The following is an 18303-nucleotide window of genomic DNA, read 5'->3' on the forward strand; positions in this document are numbered from 1 at the left end:
AAGATTTCGCCCGCGACGCAACGGGAAGAAACTACCACCCTTACCAAAGGACGATTTCAAGGTCATTGTGAGACCGCATCAAGGACTCCCGCTTCGAGCAATTACAACTCCCGTGTTGGCCCGTGCTATTATAGAGGCTTGCAATGAAAAGATCCAAGGTGAGCAGTTTCTGCTACGTATTAAGCCTGGACCGAACATTGTAATTGTTTCAACCCCAGAAAAGGAAGTCGCAAACACATTGCGCCAGATTACATCACTCAAGATAAATGGAAAACCCCATGCGGTGAAAGCGTATGTAGCTCTGGGGGACGGAGCAGTTCGGGGGGTAATCCACGGACTCACCCCACATACGCCCTCAGACGTCCTTAAATCGAAAATCAGAGTGCGCACGCTAAATGTGGAAGTCGCTCACGCACGAATGCTGGGGGACACTAAGAGTGCCGTCATTGTATTCTTCGGAAACGTAGTACCAAGATATGTGTACTACGAGGGAGGCGAAATGGCCTGCTATCCGTATCGAAATACAGTGCAAGTCTGCAAAACATGTCAAAGGGTGGGTCACAGAACTGATGTGTGCCCACAACCGGAACTGTGTGTGTGTAGGATTTGTGGAACGGAAGATCCTGCAGACGGACACGAATGCAACCCGAAGTGTGCCTCGTGCGGTGAAGCCCACCTAACGGGGGACCGAAGCTGCAGAAAGCGTCTAAAACAGGTTCGCCGACCAGAACCGTCGTCAGGACGCCAACAATGGAAGCCATCAAAGGAATGCAGCCTCAAGCGTAAACAAAGGTGGTTCGACTCGGAGGAAGAAGAGCACGGATATACCACGGAAGGATCTATTCCCTTCGACCAGGAAAATTTCCCGGAAGTACATCGTCAAGAAACCGGGCGGGGACCAGAGAAGTCCAAGATGAAGAACGCAACACCTCAACACCCTCAGTCCAGGGAAACCATTGGCCAACCACAAATGGCGGCACCAAAGGTAAGCTGGGCGCAAGTTGCAGCTCCCACTGCACAACATCATACGAATCACAAATCGGTCGCGGATCAGAAACTTATAGAAGAAAATAGATCACTAAAAGCCAGTCTGGCAGAACTGAAGAAAGAGATGGCTGCCCTTAAGCAAACAATGCACGACCTCGCAAACAAAACAAACGAAGCGTCTACAACACATGCTAGTAAACCCACACCAACACCAGAAGAGCCCATAGGAAAGCAGCTGGAAACAATCACACATCAAGTACAGATGATGTTCGCAGAACTGCGTGCTCTTAAGAGACACGTAGACGACTCCCTAAGCTGCATCAAGGTAACCACACGAAAACGCCTTAATGATAGCCCAGGAGCTCCTACCCGTCGTCCTAAAGTGATAGAGACGACGGATAGCGATAGTACCATTCATGGCTGACACGACACACAGAAACATTGAAAACCTTGAGGTATGGCAATGGAATTGCCGTACATTACGTAACAAACATGCTGCCCTTGCACAATATATACAGTCAGCGCCAGTCCTACCCGACATTATATGCCTACAAGAAATTGGGCAAATTACACAAAAACTAAAAGGATACGAGACGTATTCCAATCCTGATTATCCTAGGGTCGCCAGCTTTGCGAGAAAAGACCTGGCCCTCAGCGTCACGTATATGCCACAGCACGACACACAGCATCAAATACTAACGGTGTGGCCATGCAAAAGGAATAAAGCCAAGACTGTAATCGTAAATATATACAGTCCTCCTCGAGAGCGCGCACCATGCTTCGATACCCTACTAAGTCATGCAATATCAGACATGGAGCAAAAAGACAAGCTGCTAGTGGTTGGTGACTTCAATGCACCACACTCCGCCTGGGGTTACAACAAAGACTCAGTGAAGGGGAAATCGCTAGTTGAGACGACAGATCGATACGGGTTAGAACTCATTACAATACCGGGGTGTTACACACGTTTAGGCAATAGTGTAGCGGCGGATACAACCCCAGATCTAGCTTTCTCGAGCCATCCAGGGGAGACGCGGTGGACAAATTTGGAGGAAAATTTGGGCAGTGACCATAACATTGTCTCGATAGGTATCAATTCCCCCAAAATCCGTCGCTCCATAGGGAGGGCTTGCATTACAGACTGGACTGTATATCGAGATAAACAAGAGCAGCTCATTTTCACAGAAGATATTGAAACCTGGGTGGAGCAAATACGGGAAACGCACGAAAGCGCAACGAGGGAGATTGCTACAACATCGGATATAACAGCGGTAGACAGCCGCCTCATACACTTATGGGAAGCACGCAGAAGCCTGACGAGACGATGGAAAAGACAAAGATTAAATAGAAAGCTCAAAATACGTTTAGCTCAACTAACACAGGAGGCTAATGCTTATGCACAAACACTAGAAAACAATAATTGGCGCCAATTTTGTGAATCTCTACAAGGAACCTTACACACAAAAAATACATGGACCATTTTGAGAAGCATGATAGATCCTGCAAGTACAAAAACAGCGACGAACCGAGATCTGCGATTACTTGAATGCGAATTTCAAGACGCTGACACCCATCTCCTAGACACACTAGAAGACATGTATATAGGAGCAAATTCCATGCAAAACCATGATACTCCCACATATTTAGGAGAGAACAATGAGGAACTAGATGCCTCTATATCGGTGGCAGAGGTTTTTGCGGCAGCGCAAACTTTCAAGAAAAATACGGCACCTGGACTGGACAAAATAACAAACGCCATGATTCGCAATCTTAGCCTCAATGCTTTAACAGGGCTAACAGATCTTTTTAACAACCATGTATGGACTGAAGGAGGTCAAATCCCACAGGCATGGAAGCATGCAGAGATAATTCTAATACCGAAACCAGGGAAACCTAGGGACATAAAAAACCTCCGACCCATATCCCTTACCTCATGTCTGGGTAAACTCTTTGAGAAGGTTATACAGATGAGACTCACTAGGTACATAGAAAACAGCAACCTTTTCCCGGAAACTATGTTCGGCTTTAGACAGCATATGTCGGTACAGGACGTGTTTCTCCTACTGAAAGAAGAAGTATTAAACACAGAGAGAGGAAATGCAGACAGATTCATAGTGGCATTAGATATCAAAAAAGCTTTCGATACCATCTCGCACGAAAGCATTTTAACGGAACTATCGAACATGAACTGCGGACAGCGCACTTATGAATACATAAAATCCTTGCTAGACAACCGCACCGCCACGATAGGGCTAGGATCCACCCGCTCAGATGTTCTACAGACCCCCAAAAGAGGAACGCCAAAAGGTTCAATTCTTTCACCGCTACTCTTCAATATAGGGATGAAAGGACTAGCGGTGAAACTACAAGGGATCCCAAACTTAGGACATACGATTTACGCGGACGATGTAACTCTCTGGACCGCAAAGGGATCTTTAGGGGAACGTCAGGAAACCCTCCAGAAGGCAATTAGCATTGTTGAGGATCATGTAACAAAAGCTGGCATGAATTGCGCCCCGGAGAAGTCCGAACTAATCCGAGTAAGAGCGCCTTATACACGAAAGGACGATAGACTTCCGATAAAGCTTGCTCTGGGAGGTCAAACAATACAGGAGGTATCTAAAGCTCGAATACTCGGTCTATGGATACAGGAAAATGGAGCAGTAGGGCACACGATCGCAAATCTCCGCAAAACGGTTAACAGCGTGTCTAGGATGATAAATAGAGTAGCAAGGAACAGAAAAGGCTTCAAGGAGGAAGAGACGATAAGGCTCGTACAGACATTTATCATAAGCCGTGTAACCTTTGGCCTTCCTTTCCAAAAAGTATCAAACTCAGAGGTAACTAAAATAAACGCCCTTATACGCTCAGCTTATAAGGCGGCGCTCGGTCTACCGCTTTGCACTAGCACGACCCTTTTTAATGCGATGGGTATTAGCAACACATTTGAAGAACTCGTGGCTGCAACACTGATTGCACAACGAGAAAGGCTCAATTCCACGAAGCAAGGTCGAACACTTCTTTGTCGATTAGGGTATCCACTCAGACTGGCACATTGTAACGACCAAACAGAACTCCTCCCACCGAACATACGAGCCCAGATCTCTGTGTCCCCAATCCCTAAAAACATGAGCGAGAAATACCACAGACAACGGCGCCTTGCACGGGCCAGGACACTCGAACGCAGGTTCGGTAGAAATCCGGAGGTTTATTACACGGACGCGTGCAAACAGGATAGCAAAACTTTCACTGTGGTAGCCACAAACGCACAAACTACTATTTCCGCAACAGTCAGAACAGGGTCGGTGGCCACAGCAGAGGCTACTGCGGTGGCTCTGGCTATACGTGACGCTGAAAATAGAGCACGTTCTGCGGTAATACTAGCCGACTCGCAGTCGGCATGTCGCCTTTTCATGGCAGGCACCCTGCCCAAACTCACCATCAAAATCCTAGGAAGAAATCTCACGGAACACCACGCTATTACGTGGTGTCCGGCGCACGCCGGAGTGACGGGTAACGAGAGGGTGGACCGCCTCGCTCGAGAATATAGCATCCGAGCGACGGAACGCACTCTCGTAGAATCCCCGATCACAGCAAAAGATATCTTAGAGGCACAGAGACGAGGAAGGCAACAATATAGCTTTCCAGACACATCCTTGGACTCAGCGCAAATGCGGGACTGGCGCCGACTACAAACCCGTACATACCCACACCTACTCCTACTACACCACATACACCCCACCCGGTATCCCAACACTTGCCCTTGGTGCGGAGGGCGGCCATCTCTTGACCATATCACATGGTCATGCCAGAGTCGGCCACAAGAAATCCAATCACCCCTTATGGGGCAAAACTCCAACAGTAGGCAGTGGGAGGTGTGGCTAGCCAGCACGGTGCGGGAGGACCAATTGACCCTTCTCGACCAAGCCCGGCGTGCCGCGATCGCCAGTGGGGCCCTGGACTGAGGGACCCACCCACTGGACCTGAATGTGATTTTTTTCTTTTTTTAAATAAAAGTTTTATACTACTACTACTACTAAGGGTGTGCGTGCCGGGTCGCATTCGTGAGCGGGTAGCCGAACAGTGGAATACTGCGTGGCACATAAATCACATCGAGAGGGGTACATACTCGCAAGATCCAGCTTCTGGCTGACAGTGGCAGGAGGCGGCTGCCACTCCATCTTCGAAGAGGTGGTAACACTGCATGCTAGTCCACCAAAGCAAGCAAGCGTGAAAGCGCACACAAGCCGATGTTCTGCGCTCACTGGTATCGCTCTTTTTATACTTTTCCCAGTGTGTTGGCAGTCGAGAAGATGTGAGAAAAGGGGCAACATAACAAAGCTTCATTTTTCTTTCTCAATAACATCCAAGCCACAAACACAGAGCCCTGCATATTTATCTGCGTCTTCGTAGATTTAAAGTTATGTTTATTTTTTTTACCTACAACACTCACCTTATCACAAACGTGCACAAGGCACTCTATCCAAAGCATTTCCTACCAATGACTAAGTCCTGCACAATGCAAATACAAAAAGAGATCGTAATGTAGCAAGGATCTGGAAAACGGAGGGAAACAATGAAAAGTAAGCCCCGCGCCAGCATGGAGTGCAAGCTGCGGAACTCTTCTTTATTACGCGAACTTTGCTCTTTTGAAGATCTAGAAATGTCAACTTGCGCTTTTGTTTTGCTCGAGTGTTTACAATTGGTGAAACAGTGTCCGAAATCATGTTTCGAAGCCTCTTCCGTAGTGAAGCTCTCGGACTTCGTGCGTCAGATAGATTCCTGCATGTTCATGATTCTTTCTTGAAATACAGTGCTCAAAGAAACGTCCTCCAGTCAAGTTGAAGCCTCATAGCAACGAAACACACTGATGTCTCGGGATATGCACGGGTCCCTTATTCACATTAAACAGTTAATGCATCATCTCTTATTTAACCTTCAGCATTCGTCTTCGGAAATGAAAAAATAACAATGCAGAACGAAAGCACTAAAGAGAGGAAGAGAATGAAGCCGTGTTCCGGAAATCCCTACCATGACATTGATAAGAATTGGCTGTCTTGTTCCCCGTTTTCAAGACGACGCGAAAGTGACTAAGCTAGAGGAGCAATTTTCGGACTACGTGGGTTTTGTCACTGTGGCTATGTATGTTTAATCAAACTCAAAGAACTAGAAACGTCAAAAAATTTGCTAGCAGAAAAAAAAAGAAAAGCAAATCCAGTTTTTCAGGCATCTTGTGCAGACATCAGTGGCGAAAAACAGCGCCAACCTCCTAACTGTTTATCCGTAACATACCTTTTTAAGTCTTTCAACCAACATTACTACATTTTTTTCTTCACCTCCTGAGTGCACTTGTACTCTACTTGAAGTGCACTGGTTTAAGAACCGTTTAGAGTGTCCTTGTGTATCATCCTACATGCACTCAGCGCTCACACTCTGTCTCTATTTTCCCTTTCCCCAACCCCAGTGTAGGGTAGCGAACCGGCTGCTCGTCTGGTTGACCTCCCTGCCTTTCTAGTCCTTGCTCTCTCAGTCTCTCTCGACTTAACCCATTTGCGTTTTTAATTGTTTTCAGCAGTGTTCTCAAAGAAAGTGACTCCTCGAGCTCTGTCAAAAAAAAAAGAAAAAGAAGAAAGCACCCCCATGATATGGGAACGTGAGTAACTGTTATACATTACAAGGTACTACTCAACTCTAGCGGAAGGAAAATATAACAAAAAACGAAAGAAAATAAATGAAAATTCCCTGAAGCAATGTGAAAAAGGAGGGACAGGTCTTTTAATTAAACGAAGAAGCCTCCAGTCTCTTGAGTGGCCCCGCTTCTCCTGACATCATTCTTTTGTTCGGGACCGAGGATGGGTCTCTCTGTTCTGAGGCAGATGCTTCAGATCAGAGTTTAAGGAAAATGGAATGTGTTGAAGGATGACAACGATACGTATAGGGCTCCGGGCATCAATTAATATGCGTCTGCCGACATCTCAAGCAGACGAGGCAGCCGCCGGAGGAACGCTCCGATGCTTCGCTATGGTACCACGTTCGCGAAATTAGAATTTCGCAGAGGACATTCAAGTGGTAGCAAAAGGTAACTCATAAGCCAATACGTCGCAAAGACGAAACAAAACGAAGGCAAGAAAAAATCAATTTCAAAGGCAATGAGGCTATGTCTGACGCTATTCAATTCAGCCGTGATTGGTGCGAACTCCTGGAAAAGGTAGCGGCCGCGTACGCGTCATGGTGTACCGCGTCCCAGCAGGCACTCCTCTTTAGAAGCGAAGTTGTTTCTAGCACATTTGACACCTGCTAAATATACATAACCCGTGTCTCCAAAGAGAGCATATGGAAAAGCAAATGCTAGAATGACAACGACGTTTCGCACAACGAAACAGACGAAATGGCTTTGAACTACTGATATACAGGTATCCTGTATCATCGTGCTCTGACCACGACATTACACGGGTAGGGCATGTTATAAGGGTGGCTAACATAGCCAGTGTACTGTAAGAAATTTAGAATTTATGAGGCCAGAAACAAATCCGCTGTTAAATAGGTCAACATACGAACGGACGCAAATATTACACATTCTACACGTTCACTCTGAGACAAGCACTTATTCAGAACAAACTGTTAGTCGCAGTACTAATTAAGGCTATAGTTTATAGGGGCGACTGCTATAAGTATCGGAGGGTCAATAAACACATGTAAGCTTATATGTAATTATTGTTGGGGCACGCGTTTTGCCTGCGATGTCACCTAGTGACATTTCCTATCAGTTTCAAAGAACGCACCGGAAACACTCTGATATATATTTCGGTATACACAGAAAAGTCACAAGCGAATACACAGACGTCTGAGAATATAGCGTAAGTCAATAATATTACAGCGCACACAAAAGCACATATTAACAAATACATTCTCAAGCTATAACTGCGTGTATAGCAGGTGCCAGCCGCGCAGCAAGCTGGACATAACAGTGAAGGCGGCAGGCCAATATCAGACGAACGAAAAGCTTTTGATAACGACGCTTTGGATTTCTTCAACGCGCGTGAGTAGAATGCTGCTACGGTAAGTTATTTCTGACGGACCTTGCACGGCAGGAGGAGGAATAAACTTTTATTGTAGAACCAGCACTTTATGATGGCCGGGCCTACGCCTCCCACGAAGGGACGTCGAGGGCTTGCCTCGCCGCCGCCTCGCGGGCGTGCTGGGTCGCCCAGGTTTGGTCGTCGAGGGCGGAGCTCCGCAGATCCTCATGCAACCTCGACGAGAGAGTCGTGGTGTTAGTCGGTGCGTACTGTGCTGGGCACTCCCATAGCATATGCGGAAGCGTAGCCGGGTGAATTCCACAGCACCGGCAGTTGGGGGTAGTGTAGACGTCTGGAAATATAAGATGGAGGCGGGCGGGTGAAGGGTACGTGTTTGTTTGTAGTAGGCGCAGGGTGGTAGCCTGCGCCCGGTTGAACTTTAAGTGACGCGGGGCGAAGATTCGGCGACTCAGGTAAAAGGCCTTAACGAGATCGTTATAGGTTGTCAGACTGTCCCTGGTGCCCATCTCATCTCCAGGGACTCCGGCGCGGTTGACTAGACCTCGCGCAATGGAGTGGGTGACCTCGTTGAGATTGGGGAGGTGTGGGTGGACAGGGCCCGCATGGGCCGGGATCCATGTTAGGGAGATTATGCTGTCTTTAGAGTGTGGTGCCTGGCAGAGGATGCGAAGAGCTTGGGGAGAAATACGCCCTTTGCTGAAGTTAGTAATGGCTGAGCGAGAGTCACACACTATGGTGTGACAGGTGGGATCTAAAGTGGCCAGGGCGATGGCCACTTCTTCAGCCGTCTCTGCAGTGGGGGTAGTGACGCTGCAGGCATGGTGTAGGGCTCCATCGCGTGTGGCGACGGCCACAAATCGTGTGCCATGGGAGTATTGGGCTGCATCAACAAATGTGACGCCAGGTACGTTGGCAAGGGCTTTTATGATAGCTCCGGCCCGAGCTTGGCGCCGGGCCCTGTTATATTCAGGGTGCATATTTCTAGGGATAGGGTCTATGTAGATCCAGCTAAGGATGTCGGTCGGGATCGGTTGTTTGGGGCCCTGTTGCTGATGGTAGGTGAAGCCAAGCGTGGACAGAATAAAGCGCCCCGTTTCAGTATGGGTGAGCCGTTCAAGCTGAGAGCGTTGTTGGGCTTTAATGAGTTCGGAAAGGTTGCAGTGCCAACCTTTTAATTGATACGTGCGTCGATATGAACGCTTAGGGAACGAGAAAAAAGAAGAGGCAGATCCAGCGCACATGTTGAAATCAATGTGAAGCGAAGCTTTCGTGAAGCGGCTACTGAAATCTTATAAATGTGTCCATTTCATTCCTAAATCTTTAGCGTATAGGTAACTGGCGCCGGCATGTGCTCTCGCGTACCTGTGCTATCTAATGTCACAAATCTTATTTAGGCTCGTGCTTCTTCATCTCCTCTTGTTTAGTTTAAATGTAACGGCCACTTCTTGACCAGCCACCGTTGTGGGTACGTGCCACAGTGTGGAAAACAATCGTCACCAACACGTTGCGACCATATCAAAGAGCTAGTCAGCAATGGCACTATACATGTACATCCCGCTTACAATCATGAACTAGAACTGCATAAAAAATAAATGGTGCTGTAAAGGGTAAAGTTGCTTTTTTTTATGTGGCCTTCTTGCGGTTCGGTATTTGGACAATATAAATTTAAATTTGAAGAGAGTAATATTATGCAGGATATATGAAGGCGTGAAAAAATGTCATAGGAAATAAAGAGGAGAAAACTCCACCCAAAACATTTTTTTGCGCTTTCACTTCGGCTATAACGCGTATAAGCACTGCTACACCTCACGTCATCTCACATCTAAAGAGGGAGCTTGTCGGGCTCAGAGACGTCAGACCTTTAAAAACGCCTTACGTGCTCTGGACAAGCTCAGCTCGTCAATGGCAATAATCCCTTGTTCAAAGCGATTTGGACGAATTTGATGAGGGCGCCTACTTTCTTGTTTCTTCTACGACGTAGACGGCTTCAGTGGTATTTTTTGAAATCCACGATTATTTGGTGCTTTTTAGTTTTATTATACAAACGTCCGTACTTTTATTCAGCCCCGTTAAGGCCACGTTGATTTAGTCTTCGTGTTCTACAACACAGACGACAGCCATTTGGTCAGCGCTAGCAGGACGCTTTTATTGCAGTTAGTTTTTTTTACAGCTCAAATGGCGGCACTTTGTCAATGCTGAAAGACCGCGTTTTTAGAATCGCGTGCCTTTTGCTTCTTCTGACAGATTTCAAATATTGAAACAAATCGTTTATCACAAATAGCTAGCATGTGAGTCGGGCATGCAAAAGAAAGCCACTGCTTGACTCTGATTTTTCTTAGAAGCCTTACTTTGCACGATAGACATTCTTTGGTCGAGAACTATGCTTCCCCGAACGGTTGATTTTGATACGTGGTAAAATAAAGCATTTTCCTTTTTTTTCAATGGTACCGTTTGTGGCAATAGCAAGTACATATATGGCGCCTAGTGAAAAAGTAAAATCAGGTTTTCACGCTTAAAACATGAAGCAAATTGGCTGAAAAAACCTTTTAATGATTTTCGAAGCAGTCAAGGTTGAATATAAGCCACATATTCAGGCTACGAGAAAACATCTTCTTTGGGATGCCTTCTAGCTAGAAAAATATGTTCCGTTCTCATGATGGCAAGCGGGGACCACCTCATGCGGAGATCAGGACCTTCGGAAGCACGTCATTCTCAAAAGAGGGCCGCCTTTTCTCAATGGCCGTGGTACATGCCCGTTCACTTGAAGCACTTCGACAGAGTGTTGCAATATATAAATTCACATCGTAAAAGTCAAAAGACAGCGAAATCGCTTTCTGATATGTTTTGCAGCCATCACTACAGCAAGACGTGCACCTGACAGCTGCTCCTGCATTTATCATCCATTGTGTTCATTCCACGCCAGATAATTTTTATGCAATGAGGGAGCTTGAAGATCCTTGGTGCAGTAATAGACCAGTATTCAGCGTAATTTTTACCTTAAACTTTACCTACTGCAAAAATTATATGCAAGTCTTTGTTATCGCCGTGAGAAATCTTCAAAAACCGTTATTTGTCCAGCTGCTTTTCTTCGCACAGCACTCCCTCAATCTCTGGTCGGTTGCCGAGATGATTTCCCTCTTAGTGTATCAAAATCAACAAAATATTTGTGTGACCCCTCCTGACACAATGTTTCAAATTATGACCTGTGATTATATTAATATGCAGAAGTCATCATCCAACCTTCTTTCACCCGCCCACGGGATGGGTGAACGAAGCATAAGAAACAATGGTGGCCGGCTAAGAGGTGCTGCGTCTTAAGACATTGGCGTGCGCTACGAATATTGACTCTACTGCATCTTCTGTGAGTCTCACTCTTCCATCGGAGACTATATAGTGCACCCCAGACACTGGCGGACATTGTCACAACGGAAATTTTCTATATGTAATTTTGCTGTTAGTGCTGTTTCATATTCTTCTGTTTTATTCTGCATAACGGAAGAAAGGTTTTTTTTTTATTATACATCTTGAGCAATTTAAAAGGAGTAGCCGTCGCCAGCAAACGGTGACAGCCCATGTGCTCATTTTTTACTTAAGATTAAAAAAGACGTTCAGTACATTCATTGTAAGAAATCATGAGAATATTCACACAAGGCAGGCCGGAGGAGCCGGTGACATGTAAAAGCGCAGCAAACTGTGAGTGCTATCCAAATATTAAATGGAAGAGACTGCTAAATTCTGAGATAATGACAAGTGAGAAATCGAAAGCACACAAGAAAAGCATGCTGCGTGAGCGATGCTCTAGATTCGAACCGCGCTGAACCACAATTACGAAGGACCACTGAAGACGTCAGATGCTCACCCGTAATACGCGGTCAGGAAAGAGACACGGAGATAGCATAAACACGAGTTATAGTTAAAAGCTAAGAAATGAGTGCGGAAGTGGGCTACCTTTTGGTCTACCCCATAGACGCTTTGTGCGAGAATTTAGAGGTTGGCGAATATCTGCTTCTTGGGTATACGAATAAAAACAAACATTAAGGAACGGATACCGAATCGAATGTGAAATAGTCAAGCGTATAGATGCATATATTTACAACAGGGATATTTACTTCGTTATAATGAAGTATCACACCTGTACTAATTGATTACTGCAGAAAAGACAGCCATGAGTGACAGCGGGTTAGTTGGCGACGCAAGATTCCTCATTTAAAATTGAAACAAAATCTGCAGGAATATTCTCTCAACAACTTTATAACCTGCTTGCGAACAACCTCTCCAAGAAATAATGAGTGCTGTATGTTAAGCTTTCCAAAAACGCTAAATAAATGGTGGCAAAAGATGACAAGTTACTAAGAAAAGAAAAGAAGCTGCTCAAACATACGCAATGTAAAAGGGCCCGTTGCAAGGAAAACATGACAGCATGCAGCGTAAAAGAAAAGAAAACGGCTTCATGAATATGTTGCCAAAATCACTAAATTACGCACTACAAGCGTAACCCAGAAACTGTCGCGTAGGTTTCTGCCAGGAAACCGAAAACAAAGCTTGGATAGCCCATTTTGTTTCTGCATAGCTTCAGCAGCTTTTATCGTTGTCTCATTCATGACAAATTGCGTCACTTTGTTTAGCGGACGGAGAACAGTAATCAAACTAACATTTGGATGTTGCGAAATATTTGGTTAGTTTCGAATATCTGAAAATACCGAATAGTTCCTAATTGAATACGAATAAGGATAGTTATTGTGATGTATTCAATTCATAATCGAAACTTCAAATATTCGCCCATTCCTACGACAAAGAAAGCTTTTGGTAAGGTTCACCGGTTCCTCCTCTTATTCGGATGCCGCTGTACAAGCGGTGGCACCTGGGAGGCCAATAAAGACCGCCACCCGACAACCCAATCTGCACCACGTATCAGGAGAGGGGGTCGAGGGGGTCGATGGGGTACGGAAGCCTCTTTTTATTTCAGGTGAGCAGCCTTCGTCTCAGTCGAAGCCTTATTGGCCCAAAGAAAAATGGTATCTGAGGTGAAATGAGGCGTAAGACACCTCGGAAGGTCTGCTTGCCCAGAAAACCAAGAAAGGAGAAAGAAAACCTCGTATTGGCTGTGAATATGGCAGCTTGTGCAGAAACGCCAATATCAACAATGCTTTGGTGCAAAAAAATCACTGTGTTACACCACTGCAAATAAATAAATAAATAACTAAATAAATAAATAAATAAATAAATAAATAGGTATTAGATCTACGGACACTGTGCGAAAAGAACAAGCAGTCCGTTTTATTCACTGCTGAATGTTTCATCCCTGGGGAAGCAGATTGCGTTCTACTTCGATAAATGTAATTTTCAGCTTTGCGTTTTTCTAAATTGCAGCAAATATCAGCAAAACCAAATAGATCTAAACCGAACAACTTGGAAGTAAACTAGGAAGGACGACTCAGGGGCAAAGGCTCTTCTGCGCAAGAATATCCCCTCCAGTCATGAATTGTGGCTCACTTACCATAAATGAGTCGACGTGAGGATTATAATTCTATTGCAAGATTGTGTAGATTACAATGAAAAAAAAGTTAAAAGTGCACAGTGTGATCGTCAGGCTCAAGTGGAAAAGGTTTCGATGGGGCCGAGCCAGCGCACTGAGAAAAGATAACATGATGAAGAGGGACGTGCCGGCGTCTGGGATTGGTCCGCTTTCCCTTGCCTAGCTTGCGGTGGCTTGTCTAAAATCGCGGAGGCATGCAACGGACATTTAAAAGTGCCGCTAAAACGGATCCTCAGCAAAAAAAAGAGTTCGCAGAGCGAAGTGGTACACATGCCGAAAGTGCTCGATAACGTTATAAGGCCACGCGAAATGTTGTGTTAAACGCAAATAAACCCACGCCCACTGGCAGGTGCGAGTAGCCTGCGCCTGAGCGATCGGTGGTAGCCACCTTCTATTCCTTTCGGAACGCAGCAGTCTCCGGCTATTCAGGCGAAAATTCAGTTCTGCATATTAATGTATCTTTAAGACGTACACTTCACTTTGACGCAATGAATTTTCGCTGTTTTGTGACGTCGAGTTACAAACAGCTGAAGTGGGTGCAGCCTGAAACCTCTTCACCAATAGCAAAGGGTTAATGGTGATAAGGCGTTGAATCAGAAATAATTATTGGTATTTTGTTCCATCGAATGATGAATTAGTCAGTCTGTACACGTCATATCAGATTGGGAGCTATCGCAGTTTTCGTGATGTCGCATGACAGGCAGGCGAAATGGGGTTTTTGACCAATCGCGGAAGGCTGATTGCAGAATTAGAATAGAACTGTCTAGAATAGCTTTACGTTATAGCGTCCAAGAATTCAATAATTTAGTCACAGCAAGTTCGCGAGTTAAGTCTTCACCGAACGCATTACGAAGAAGAAAAAAGAAAGCTATAACCTCGTAAGCCGGCATGTCGAACATATCCTCAGACATTGGTAGCGTCCTAAATAAAGGGGTCGAGTTTAGCAGGACTCAGAAAATTGATGTGGAATGAAGTCACAATGCTCAACTACAAGGCTCAATTCACCTGATCTTTAGTGCTTGTCTTTGTTTCTTTTTTTTCTGCCTTGAAGCTACTGCACAAAGCTGGTGTACAGAAATGCATTCGTGGATAAAGATTCACCGTCCTTTTCCATTATAGTAGCCCTCCTTCATGGTGATGTAGCATCTACAAACTGAAAAAAAAACAAAACATTTCGTTGGTGTAGCAAGGCATGAAAATTAAAGAGCAGCAATTTCAAAGAAGCATAGTGGCACTCAGAACAAGTATACTGATCGACAGACGTGTTACGTAGGCAAAAACCAGCTGCAATGATCCCTGCTTACGTGATCCAAGTGCGTACAATCAAAGCAGTAGGCTGCTGTGAGGGGAAGCATACTCAATGACGGCAGACCAAGAACGACTCGGCGAAACGGTCTTGGTGAGCCCCCAAAAGAAAGCAGGGGAATTCGCATGGGACGCAAAATAATAATGGCGAGGCAAAGGTTGCGAAAGGCCCGAGTAGAAGAGCGGGGTGAACTCGGGGTACGTTTCGTAACTGTGCCCGGCAACAAAAGGGTCACAGCAGGGCTATTGCGGAAAAGAGCTGTATGGAAATGAGGGCAAAGCAAGAACAACACATGGTGTCAGCCAGCCTGTGCGAGAACCACAGGGAACGCGGGGAATGGCTTCGTTTCCGCTGACTATCTTGCGAGGCTGCAGGAAACTGGGAAACTGGGCAGTGGTTCCCGCTCAAGAAACTGGCGGTCGTTAAAGGAGCAAGGCGCCACCTGCGTCGGCACTATAAATGACAGCCATAATAATGAATCTAAGGTTCCGAGAAAGGGCCAGTGGGGGCCTGCTGTGAACTCGGGCTTCTGGCCTGCTTTTTTTGACTACCGAGTTTTGGGCAGGCACTTGAAGCGAGGGTTTGCTGCGAAAATTCGTCGTCTTCGTCTTCGTTGCGATTGTTGCTCTTGTTGTTGTTATTGCGTCTATTTTTTTGTTTTCTAGGAATGACGCGTAAACACAAGCCTAGATACTTCAGCCGCTATATAGCCTATAGGCGCACGAAAAGAGGCAGAAAATTACACCTGGTGAAAAGGGGCGACGTTGTCACCATTGATGAAACTATGACACTTAAATTTTTAGATAGATGAAGCCGAAGGTCGAATCACTTTGAAGACACGCATATTGAATGATGTATCGGTACCTTCTTGTCCTGATATAGGCAATTTCTGCTCTTTTCTTTTTTTTTAACACCAGCGGGTGTTTGCGAAAAGACACTACATCTTCCCATATTGCTTTCTCAGGGGTGTAGACACTCTGTCGTTGCGTAATTTTTACGGAGTGGCTACTGCAAAAAAAGTGGAAAGCCTGAGTCGGTGAGGGCCTCTGTAAATATCAAATAGCATGTTCAGCCAGGCTGCTTGCGGCAGACTCTCCATCACTGATCTTCCGTATTTTATTTATTTTGTTATTTCTATAATTAAGTAAAGCGAAGGCGTGTTCGTCTCACTCCTTCTTTTAGCTTCAATCTTTGACTCTGAAGTCAGGAACACCACAAAAAAATAAACAACCTGCAAACTCTTATGAAGACCACATACGAGGGAGGCCAAAAAGAAAAAAAGAACAAGGCTCGTGCCAACTGAGCTGTTGCAATTTGATAAGCCTCGCTTGTTAGGTATCAGATGTAGCTGTTTCTGTATTTAAATGATAGCATTCATGTGAAATTATGTAATATCAAAGCGATGAACAAGACAGAGGATCGATTTATTTACTGATTAGTGAAAAATTTTACAGTTGTGGAATAAACGCATTGTCTTTCTTATGTACGAATGAATAATTTCTATATCAACCACGAAGCCGATCTTCATTACGTACCCTTATTCCATTTTTCCCTTATTTTACTGGAACGTGGAAGTTGTAAAGCGGTAACAAAAAGAAAAGAAACATTTTGCCTATCTGCAAATAATATTCGTCTTTCTTCTGAGTGATTGATAGCCGAGATCATCCTGAGGCGAGGCAGCTCTCGGAAACAATTATTTTGCTTTTGTCTACCTCCCAAATGCTTTCATCTTGCCGTACAAACGTCGTTAATACGATAATAGTTTAAGGAACAGTACGGTACCCCCATACTTTTTATTATTTTTGGGGAGGGGGGGACTAAAATAGTTCACTTGTATTTTTCATCCATGTGCAGCACCCACTCAGTAGCATATTATGAAGCAGCTTCGACGAATGATCCCCCGAGCGTGTTTCGTGGTGCAACGTCTCCTGTTATTGAAAGTCTGTTATTTATTTACGGCGTTAGTAGGAATCACTCAAGGTGGCGTGCAAACGCTGATATTGACATATTCATTGCATTTCATAATATAAAGGGGACATCCACATCTATCCCGCCTCGTGCGTGAGGTTGTCGCGTTCTCGCGCAAAGGGCGCGAATGCAGCCAAATAAGAAATCTAAACATCGTGATCGATGGAAGGCACCGTTTTCGCTCACAGCGCTTGAGAGGAACAGATCGGTGAGACACGCGTACAAATCATTCCCCAAAGATAATACAGTGCATAAAAGGGGATCTTACTCTAGCGCTTTTGATGATGGCCTCTCGAGATCCTCTACGAGCGTTAAGATGGATGCGTTATAAACGATGTTCCAAGCGCTGTATTTTCAAGCGCCCAAAAAAGGAGCATTGACAGGTATACTTGGAAGTAATAATGTTAATTGAAAAAGATAATGTTGTGCTGAGGCTTACAGAAAAAAAGAAAGAACTGGACATGGAAAATGTAATTTTGTTTTACAGGGGCGTGACAGCAAAAGATGAATCTTTCAAGTAGCTTCCACTACCTTACATTTTATTTTCACATTCTATACTTGTTACTGGCGGGCTATAAGTGGCACTTTTCGATTACTGTAGAAATTGGAAGCTATAGGCTGGCGCACTCAATGAAAGAAAAAACAAAATGGGAGCGGGACACGAGAACAAGAGAGTCACAGCGCTGCTCTTCTTTAAAATAAATAGAAAGAATTTGCATGGAACAAACACGGCACGAGGCAAGCTCAAAATGGAAGAAAAATTTCGCCTAAAGGAGCGGTTGCCATGAAATCGAGTGAGTCGGAAGAGCTAGATTACCTTCGGAGAACACGATACCTTGCGTTCTCATTAACCTAAATTACCCCGAGATAGTTTAAGTAAACAAATAGAGTTGGAGACACGACACATGAATGCATCTCAAAGGTCTGCGAGAAAAACAGGGCTACCGCTTCATTTCTCCTACTCGGCTAAGAGTGTAATTTCCGAAATAAAGCCCATTTTGGCAGGAAAGCGAGCTTGTTGTTGGGAAGGAAGATACCCTGTATCTTGCTTTCATGCAGCGAGCTAGCCTACGAACAAATGAACTTGAGAAAGAATCAAATCCACAAACAGAACAGTGATCAGATTGCAAGGTCGAGCGAGACGAGAGAAATACACATGCGTATGTCGAAGATCGGGCCGGCATAATACAGTGATTCAGTTTGCTTTATTCTATTCCTTTCACACTAATCATAATTAACGGCAGGGGAAATGTTGCTCGGACCACTTTCGAAGCGTGAGAAGCAAAAGCCTTTCATTGGAATCGTTACACTGTCTCCGACGCTGGTTTCCTTGAAAAGCACTGAACGACAGCCAATCGCATACGACCTAATATTCGTATCGTTCGTACGCGTTGTTAGCAGCACGAAATTGGTATAAGTTGACATGGTTGTGTTATTGCACTGGCATCGTATTTTTTTTTTTTTTG

At 45.0% G+C, this 18303-nt stretch overlaps 1 protein-coding gene across 20 annotated transcripts in view; it reads right to left on the bottom strand.

Annotated features, from left to right (window-relative positions):
• The window catches only part of LOC135909142 (roundabout homolog 2-like), a 402696-nt gene that overhangs the window by 204729 nt on the left and 179664 nt on the right, over positions 1-18303 (bottom strand). Inside the window, exon 1 of one of the 20 annotated variants that reach the window (XM_065440966.2) lies at positions 14569-14680. The exons of 18 other annotated variants lie outside the window; for them this stretch is intronic. The gene's annotated coding sequence lies outside the window, so the exon portion shown is untranslated. Of the gene's footprint in view, positions 1-14568; positions 14681-18303 lie in introns of those variants that run through there. One more of the 20 variants, XM_065440976.2, reaches the window with a different exon arrangement.

This window comes from Dermacentor albipictus, chromosome 4 (assembly GCF_038994185.2).
Source record: "Dermacentor albipictus isolate Rhodes 1998 colony chromosome 4, USDA_Dalb.pri_finalv2, whole genome shotgun sequence".
Taxonomy (NCBI): Eukaryota; Metazoa; Arthropoda; class Arachnida; order Ixodida; family Ixodidae; genus Dermacentor; species Dermacentor albipictus.